Source organism: Arachis duranensis, chromosome 9 (genome assembly GCF_000817695.3).
Source record: "Arachis duranensis cultivar V14167 chromosome 9, aradu.V14167.gnm2.J7QH, whole genome shotgun sequence".
Classification (NCBI taxonomy): Eukaryota; Viridiplantae; Streptophyta; class Magnoliopsida; order Fabales; family Fabaceae; genus Arachis; species Arachis duranensis.
In genome coordinates this window covers 68230591-68240699 of record NC_029780.3, presented here as the reverse complement: position 1 = coordinate 68240699, position 10109 = coordinate 68230591, and positions in this window count along the sequence as shown.

Below are 10109 nucleotides of genomic sequence, written 5' to 3'. Positions count from 1 at the left end.
AGCAAGCTCAAAAACTCATGCATGATGCAAAGACCTACTTGTGGGATGAACCATATCTCTTTAAGAGATGCTCGGATGGGATCATTCGATACTGTGTGTCTGAAGAAAAAGCACACAAAATCCTGTGGCACTGCCATGGGTCAGACTATGGTGGACACTTTGGAGGTGAGCAAACAACCAAAAAGGTTCTCCAAAGTAGCTTCTACTGGCCCACACTCTTTAAAGACTCTAGAGACTTTTTTTGCAACTGTGACAGTTGCCAAAGGCTGGCAATCTCCCTCATGGTCACAACATCCCTCAACAAGGAATCCTAGAGATTGAGTTGTTTGATGTATAGGGTATAGACTTCATGGGACCCTTCCCAACTTCATACTCAAACACCTACATCCTAGTAGCAGTACATTATGTGTCTAAATAGGTTGAAGCAACAGTATCACCCACTAATGACACTAGAATAGTAATGAAGTTCCTCCAGAAGAACTTCTTCAGTAGTTTTGGTGTCCCTCGGACATTGATTAGTGATGGAGGTACTCATTTCTACAACAGACAGCTTGATTTTGTTCTGAACCGTTACAGAGATCGCCATAAAGTGGCAACACCATACCATCCTCAGACAAATGGACAGGCTAAAGTCTTAAATAGAGAACTAAAGCGAATCCCAGAGAGGACAGTAAGCGCCTCTAGAAAGGATTGGGCTAGAAATTTTGATGATGCTCTATGGGCATACAGAACAGCCTTCAAGACCCATATAAGAACATCACCATATCAATTGGTGTACGAAAAATCCTGTCATCTTCCAGTGAAATTGGAACAAAAGGCCTATTAGGCAACCAGATTCCTCAACCTTGATGCTAAAGCAGTAGGAGAAAAACGGCTGCTCCAACTACATAAGTTGGACGAATTCTGCTTAGCTGCATTTGAAAATGCAAAGATCTATAAAGAAAAAGCAAAAAGGTGGCATGACAAGAAGATAGCTTCCAGAGTCTTTGAACCAGGCCAAAAGGTTCTGCTGTTCAACTCAAGACTCAGATTATTTCCAAGGAAACTCAAATCCCGTTGGAAGGGACCTTGTGTGGTTACTAGTGTATCACCCTATGGGTATATAGAACTTCAAGGTAAATACCCAGACAACAGGTTCACTTTCAACAGACAGAGAGTAAAGCATTACCTTGAAGGAGATATTGAGTCAGGAAGCTCAACACTGCTACTAAGCTGAGCACAATGAAGTCCAGCTAAAGATATTAAAGAAGCGCTTGTTGGGAGGCAACCCAATTATCAAAAGCATATTATTTTCTATTTCTCTAATTATTCCTGTTTTTAGTTAGTTTTCTTCATAATTAGTTTTTATTACTTTGCTTTTTAAACGTTAGTGATCATGAACAGTGTTTAAACAGAGACAGAATAATGTAAACCAGGAAGCAAAACACCCTAGAGGAAGTACCTTTCTGGTGTTGAACGCCAGAAAAGGGTAAAGAATGGGCGTTTAACGCCCATAAAGGGGTGACAACCTGGCGTTGAACACCAGCCAGGGAGCCTAGATTGGGCATTCAACGCCCAAAGAGGAGAGCATACCTGGCGTTGGACGCCAGGTAGGGGGCACCAGCTAGGTGTTCAACGCCCAAAAAGGAGGAACAGCTGGCGTTAAACGCCAGAAACAAGCCATTATGGGCTTTCAAATGGCAGAAAGAGGGCAAGGAAGGTAACTTCTCAAAACCTTTTTCTTTTCTTCATCTTATCTTTTTTTTCATTCAACCTAACATTTAAAGTTTTGATTTTAAAATTCCATAACTTTCAATTCAAATCTTTTTCAATCATTATCTTTCAAATTCAATTTCTTTACATATCTTTTCAAAATTTTGAAACCATCTTTTCAAATCTTTTTTATATCTTTTTCAAAATTTCATATTCTTCATCATTCTTTTTCAAATCTTTTAATTAAACCTCAAAATCTTTTTCATATATTCTATCCTATCTTTTTATCTTTGTCATATCTTTTTTGTTTTAAAACCTATCTTTTTCTATCTTTTACTAAAATATGAATAATATCTTCCTTATCTTTTATCTAATTAAATTCGACACCCTCCCTCCCCTCCCTCTATATATCCGTGTTCCCCACTCCCTCATTCACCCCCTCTTCCATTCGAATAACTCTTCTCCTATTCTCCTCTCCTTAGCTTTCTTCATCTTCCTTTATTCCTTTTGCTCGAGGACGAGAAAACCTTTTAAATTTGGTGTGGAAGGAGCCTTGATTTCTCACTCCATTCGAATCCCATGGCTCCAAAAAGTGGAAAGCTCACTTCAAGAAACAAGAAAGAAGACGACCTAACAGTTATTTTCAAACCTGTCAGATTCTACACCAAGCAACATGAAAAATATTATTACAAAATAATGTATAAAAGGCCAGTAATCCCAGAGGCAAGATTCAAATTAGGAGTAAATGAATACCTGGAGATTCAAGAGTAAATTTAAAAGAGAGGCTAGGAGATTATAGCCAACCTTGAGATCAATGTTAGAACAAACATGATCCATGAATTTTATGCAAATCTGTGGATGACAGATAAGCAAAAAAAGGATGGACAAGCATTCCATACTTTTCGCACTATGGTCAGAGAAAAGATCAACTATTTTCATCTTGATAGGGTGAGAGAGATCTTTAAATTACCCCTACAAAGGGATGACCCTAAATCCTTCAATAGAAGGGTGATAGCCAATCCAAAGCTGGATCAGGTCCTAGAGGACATATGTCTGCCTGGAACTTAATGGATTGATGATGCAAAAGGCAAGCCAAACCAGCTAAAAAGAATGGACCTCAAGCCAATTGCTAGAGGATGGCTGGACTTCATTGGGTGTTCTATACTTTTAACTAGTAACCACTCTGAAGTCACTGTAGCAAGAGCTGTGATGATTCACTATATCATGATGGAGAATGAGGTAGAAGTTCACCAAATAATTCTCCGCAAGATGTACAAGTTTGCAAACAGGATGTCCACTTAAGTCAGGCTGGAATATCCAACCCTTATCTTTCGCCTATGTCAAAAGGCCAAAGTCCTGATTCACATAGACACATTTATCCCAGTGGAAAGCCCAATCACCAAATATGTGATGGAAAGCGCCAAGGTACCAGAGGATCATCCCAAAAGGAAGGCATTTGAGCTTCTACAAGAGATCCCTTCAATTGAATATTGGACTCAATTGGAAGCATCTGTGATTCAACTGCAAACCACCTTGGATCAACTAAGAGAGGAGCAGAAAAATCAGACTAGCATGATTTGCAAACTGGTCAAGGAGCAAGAGAAGCAAGGGCGTGAATTAGAAGCATTGAAGCGCCAGAAACTCTCCCCTGAAGAACCCAACACCTCCCATGATTAAGGTGGTTGAGTTCCACCTCCCCTATTTCTATTATTCTAATTTCTGTTTCTCATATTTAGGTTTACATGATCGCTAGTAGTGTTTAAGTTTTTATTTTATTTTTCTGTCTTTTAATTTAAAGAATTGCATAAGCATTAATAATAATTTATTATTTCTGTCAATTAGTTATAAAATATTCCTCTTATTATAATCAAACTTGAATAAAATAGAGATTTTTTTAAAAGAATAAGAGATGTATGAATTTTTGAGTTATAATAAGAATAGTCAATTATTTTGATGTGGTGGCATTGCTTTTATTTTCTGAATGAATGAATGAACAGTGCATATTTGAGATTGGAATTAAGAATGTTGGCTCTTGAAAGAATGATGAAAAAGGAGAAGTATTATTGGTAATCTGAAAAATCAAAAAAAATTGATTCTTGAAGTAAGAAAAAGCAGCAAGATGCAATAAAAAGAAAAACAAATGCATGCGAAAAAAATAAATAAATATAGAAAAAGAAAGAAGCAATAGAAAAATCCAGTATCTCTTTAAACCAAAAGGCAAAAGCATGGGTCCAAGGCTTTGAGCATCAATGGTTAGGAGGGCCTAAAAGAAACAAAATCTTGGCCTAAGCACTCCAAAGGAACAGCGTCCCTAACTATATGCTTGTGGTGTGAAGGTGTCAAGTAAAAAGCTTGAGACTGAGTAGTTAAAGTCGTAATCCAAAGCAAAAAGAGTGTGCTTAAGAACTCTGGACACCTCTATATGGGGATTCTAGCAAAGCTGAATCACAATCCGAAAGGGTTCACCCATTTAAGTGTCTGTGGTATTTATGTATCCGGTGGTAATACTGGAAAACAAAGTGCTTAGAGCCACGGCCAAGACTCTAAAAGATGTGCTCAAGAATAAAAATGAATTAAACTAGGAGAGTCAATAATATCATCTGGATTCTAAGTTCCTAAGGAAGCCAACACTTCTGAGCTTCAATGGATGATGAGATGCCAAAACTATTTAGAAGCAAAAAGCTACTAAGTCCCGCTCATCTAATTGAAACTGAACTTCATTGAAAACTCTTAGATTTATTGTATCTTACTCTTCTTTTTATCTTATTCTTCTTTAAGTTTTGTGTTATGATGAGCGGATATTTTATACGCTTTTTGACATCATTTTCATATAGTTTTGTTATGTTTTATTTAAGTTTTATTATATTTTCATAGGATTTAGTGTAAAATTCACATTTTTGGATTCTACTATGAGTTGTTTTGTTTTATGGTGATTTCAGGTATTTTCTAGCTGAAATCTGAGAGTTTTGACAAAGTCTAATTTAGAGGTAAGGAAAGCATAGCAGATGCTGTTAAGATCTGACCTCCGTGCACTCAAGCAAGCATACAGATATCCAAATGGAGCATTCTTAATAGCTATGAAAAGCTAACATCCAGGGCTTTCCAGCAATATGTAATAGTTCATACTTGTCTTTGGAGATAAAGGCTCAAAACTAGTGTTCAACGCCAGCCATATACCCCCTTTCTAGCGTTGGACGCCCAAAAAGGAGCAGCTAGCGTCCAATGCCCAAAAAGGTGTCCCAAGCAGGCGTTCAACGCCCAAGAAGCCTACTAGCACATGGAGACACCCTTAGCTCAGCCGAAACACTCACTAAGTGGGCCTCAGAAGTGGATTTTTGCACTACAAGCCTAAGCCTATCATATTTCTGTAATCCTTAGCTATTAGATTAGTATATATATGAGAATATCACCCTTGTTTTAGGATCTTCTACCACCATAGAACATTATTTTATATTTTCGAGTTTCATTGTACAATATGGGCCACTAAACCTCCTAGGTTAAGGTTAGGAGCTCTAATGAGTTTTATGGATTAATCAAAGTACTACTGTTTTATTTCAATTTGTGTTTGATTATCTCCTAAGATGTATCTTCATTCTTCAACTTTATGAATGAGTTAAACTGTCACAAGTTATCTCTATTCTACATGGGTTTAGTGAGTATCTTTCATTGGATATTACTGAACCACTAGCTTGAGGATACGTCTCTTAGACGGCTAATCTACGACTTCATTGGGGACTTCTCGAGACATTAATCCAGCCGAGGTATGGGGAGATTAGGGTCATTGTGGTAAAGGCTAGAACCAAGACGCAGCATTCTCTGATCCAAAAGATTCGACCGTGTTTGTGGCATTTTTAGTAGGATCACCAAGGGGATGAACTGCAGGAGCTTCACCCTCATTCAGACTGGATGCGCACTAAACCTGGTGTTCAACCTAGAGGAAGATTGGCGGCCTCTCAACCGGCGTTGATCACATACAGCCTGCTATAGAAGAAATCATTCACAGTTGGAGTAGACAGTAAGAATGGATTGATCCAAAAGAACAAAGCATCTCCGTGGCCTTAACCACATTCCTATCATTGAATTCACAACCATTGAGTAACGTTATCTTTATTTTACTTTTATGCGCTTAAACAACTAAACAACTTTTTTATCTGCCTAACTAAGATTTACAAGATAACCACTGTTTGACCAAGCTGACAATCCTTGTAGGATTGACCCTAACTCACCTCAGGTATTACTTGGATGACTCAGTGCGCTTGCTGGTTCAATTGTGCGAAGTTAAATTCTGTGCACTATGCATAGAACTCCCACACGATGGATTCATTGATTTTCATGTGGTCTTGCTTAAGAAATCCCCACTAAAAGGAGGCAATTCTGTCATGGATAGTAGTCGCATACTTTTCTATTATATTGAGCTTTCACTCCTGATGTATGGCTCTCTTCTCATGCTTCCCATATTGGATGTCGGCCTTTTCATTTGCAAAGGTGTTCGACTTGTCGCTCCAACAATCAGAGGGGCACGGAAGAATGCCTCGAGGACCCGAGGAGGGTGTAGCCGGATTTTTGCCTTTACGGCGCATCATGAAAAGGAACAAATGAATAGAATTCAATATCACAAGATAAGTGGTACAAGAAGACAATTATGGAAGTAACAACAATAGACAAATAACAAACACTTAATTGAGGAAAAGTGTATAAGGGTGTGGTTCAACAAAAGACAATGTGTGTACTCTAAATGTGCGCGCGATTAGAACACACACATTGGCCGATTAAAACAAAAACCACACAATCAACAATTAAGAATGAGTTCCTCAATTAAACGGTCTAAGATGCAAGCAATAAATAAGCAAAGATTAAAGCATAAGCAAGCTTAGGCAAACACAACAAAAGTGAATTGAATTTTTGAGAAAATGGATATTGAAATTATGCAAGTAAAATCGCAAGGTTATATAGAATCGCACAACAAACAATAACCAATTCAATAATGAAAAGAAAACTTCTTATTCATCTTCAAAAATAATGAAATAATCACACAGACGAGGTGCTTGTTGTAAAAAGTGACAAGCTTGGTAAGAATCAAGTCAAGTCAACTCAAACAAATGCAAAGCATTAAAAAAACAAATACCCTGTTATGTGATTATATTGATTTGAAAACCATGATGAACAAGCAATTCAATTCAATTCACTAAATTCAATGCACTTACTAAAAATTTCACCTAATATGCAACAAAATATAAATGTACAAATCCATTTAGGTGCTAGTAAGTCAAAACAATAAACAAGTGCATTGTTGAATTTCAATGTTAAATAGCATCATAACCATTCAAAAGTGCACAATTTATAAATAAAATGCCAAACAATAATATACTTTAAAGCATATGGTAGCTACAACATATGAATTAAACTCAAAGTTCGTTCAGGAATTACATCAACACAATTGGTGTGCAGTGCTCAAATTCATCAAATTTAATTAACATCAAACAAACACTTGCAACTCATTTAAGTAATAAACAACTAATTTAATCCTAATATAATTACTAAAATTAAAAACTAAAATGAAATTAAAAGTAGACAAAGTAAAAAGAGCAAATAGAAAGGAACGTGAGTATTAAAATATGAAGAATAGAGGGAGAGGTTGCAATGGCACTGCAAGAGTCACGGCAGAATTGGCATTGCCAGAAAGCAACAGAGAGAGGCGCGAGCTGTAGCTGGCGTAGGGGCAGAGCAAGCTTTCGGAGAATGGAGGACAAAAAAGAAAAAGAAAGAAAAAAAGAAAGAAAGAAAGGGGTGGTGCGGTGGTGATGGTTGGCAGTAGTGACGTCGTCGGAATGAAGGAAGAAAGGTGGGGTGATGGTTGGTGGTGTCTTCGGAGTGCGGTGTGGACGAAGAAGAGAAGTGAAGGATGGAGGGGGTGGCACGTGCGAATTTTAGGGCTTAATTCAAAATCACGCCTAAAACGACGCTTGTGCATACGCACACAGTTCCGTGCGTACGCACACTAAGTGGGAAAAGGGGTTTGTGCGCACGTACAGAAGTGAGCGTACACACCAGGCAGGGAGGTTAAAAAGGGCGTTGCATACGCACAGGTGGGTTGCGTACGCAAGGGTCAATAGAATTGGGGTATGTGTGCGTACGCACAAAATTTTATTTTTACAAAATTTTAAGCCTCTAAGGGCACCAAACATGATATCCAACAAAGCTTTTCAACCCAAAACATATTCTACCTTAAAAACACTTTATCAAAACTAAAATCCAACCAAACTAAGCTAACCAAAAGAAATAAAAATTCAATAAACAAAAGCTAAAAGAAAAGAGGGTTTGGAAGGATGTTACCATGGTGGGGTGTCTCCCACCTAACAGTTTTGTTTATTGTCTTTAAGTTAGACAATTGGGAGAGTCCTTGCTATGGTGGCTTGTTCTTGAATTCTTTCTTGAATCCCCACCAATTCTTGCATTTCAAATGTCCTCCAGGATCCCAAACTTTTTTTGTCGATAGCCTTCCTTGTTGATCTTAAAGCTTCCATTCGGATGACCAAATTCTTGAATTCTAACAAGAACAAGAGAGAATAAGAACAAAATATATCAAGAAACAAAAGAAATCAAACTCCTAATTACTAACAAGAATAAGAAAATAACTAAATAGCAAGCTATTTACATATTAACATATTCACAATAGCCAATACTATAACACCATTGCAAGCTCCCCGGTAACAGCGCCAAAAACTTGTGGGCGGCCAAACATTGATTCAAAAATTTTTAAGAATAAAAATTGAGTTGCAAGTATAGTCCCAAACCGACAATTGACCCCCAAATCAAAGTTTAGAGTAAGCAGTATTACAATTTAATTCAATTAACTGGGAGTTCTACTTCCCGGGTCGTCTTTCCACGGAGCTAGCAATTACGAGTGCACAATGATGTGCGGAAAACGATCCGACACAAAACTCACCGACAAGTGCACCGAGTCGCATCAAGTAGTAAAACTCACTTAGAGTGAGGTCGATCCCACAGGGATTGAAGGATTGAGCAATTTTAGTTTAGTGGTTGATTTAGTCAAGCGAATCAAGTATTGGTTAGTGGTTTATCATTAACAGAAGCTAAATTGCTTGGAATGTAAAGGGAGCAGGGAATATTGCAGTAAATCAAAGAGCAAGAAAGTAAAGAGGATGAATCTTAAAGTGCAAGTAATGTAAATTGCAGAAGCTTAGATTGCAAGTAATGTAAATGGCTGAAGCTTAAAGTGCAAGAAATGTAAATTACTTGAATTGTAAAAGGGATTGGGAGTTGGGATTGAAGAAATTAAACAAGAACAAGTAAATTGCATTAAACATAAAAGAGAAAATTGGATTGCAGTGAAGTAGATCTCAAACAGAAGAGTAAAATGCCTTGAAAAATTTAGAACAGGAAAGCAATGCTTAAATTTGCAGCAAATTAAAAGTGGTTGAAGATCTCAGGAGTGCAAGAGACTAGATAACAAGTCTAGATCTCAAATCCTTCCTTGATCCAACAAGAACAATTGCAAAAGAAATAAAGGGAAGCGAATTGCAGAAATAGCAGAAGAAGAAGCAATGAACAGAAAGTAAAATTCAATTATGCAGAAAATTAAAGAAGAGATCTCAAGGTGAGATTGAAACAGAAGTTCTTCAATTCTTCACCCATGATCCAAAGCAAGAAAAGTAAAGAGTGCTCAAGCAAGAACAAGGAAAAAGAGAGATCAATTCTCCTTCTCAATTCTCTAAGATCTAAATTCCAAAGTTAAAGCTCAAAACGAAAATGAAAGTAAAAAGGAAAATTCAAAAGTGATTCTACAGGTCTGTCCAAGAAGGTCCTAATTACATCAAACTAGCTCCTATTTATACACTTTCTATTCTTGGATTTTGGAATTTGGATGGGCTTTTTATTTGGTGAAGAAATGAATTAAGTTGGATTTTTAATCCAATTTTCAGCCCATGAAGAATTTGGTTCCAGGAGGATGCTCAGCTCACAAGTTGAGCTGAGCATTGAGGCCTTGTGTAGATTCCCTTGTAGCATGGAAAGCATCAGGGGAATGCTCAGCTCACAAAGTGAGCTGAGCATTGGTGCCTTGGTGCATGTCTTGTGTGCGCCTTGTGCTCCTTGCCTTGTGATGATGCGCGCTGCCCTCCCTTGGTCCGTGTCTTGGTGCTCGCGTGATGCCCATGGGTAGCGCTCTGCTCACTAAGTGAGTTGAGCATTGGCTCTTCTAAGGAAAGGTCCTTGGTTCGAAACCCATGGGAAGCATGCGCTACCCATTTCTTTGATTGCCTTGCTTCCTTGCTTCCTCAAGGTGTGGGGTTCGAACCTTGGGGGATGCATTTGGCCATTTTTGGCTTATTTTTCCTTGTGAGTAGCGCCTCCCTCATCCCCCTTGGTCATGAGTTCAAGCCTTGGAGCATGCACTT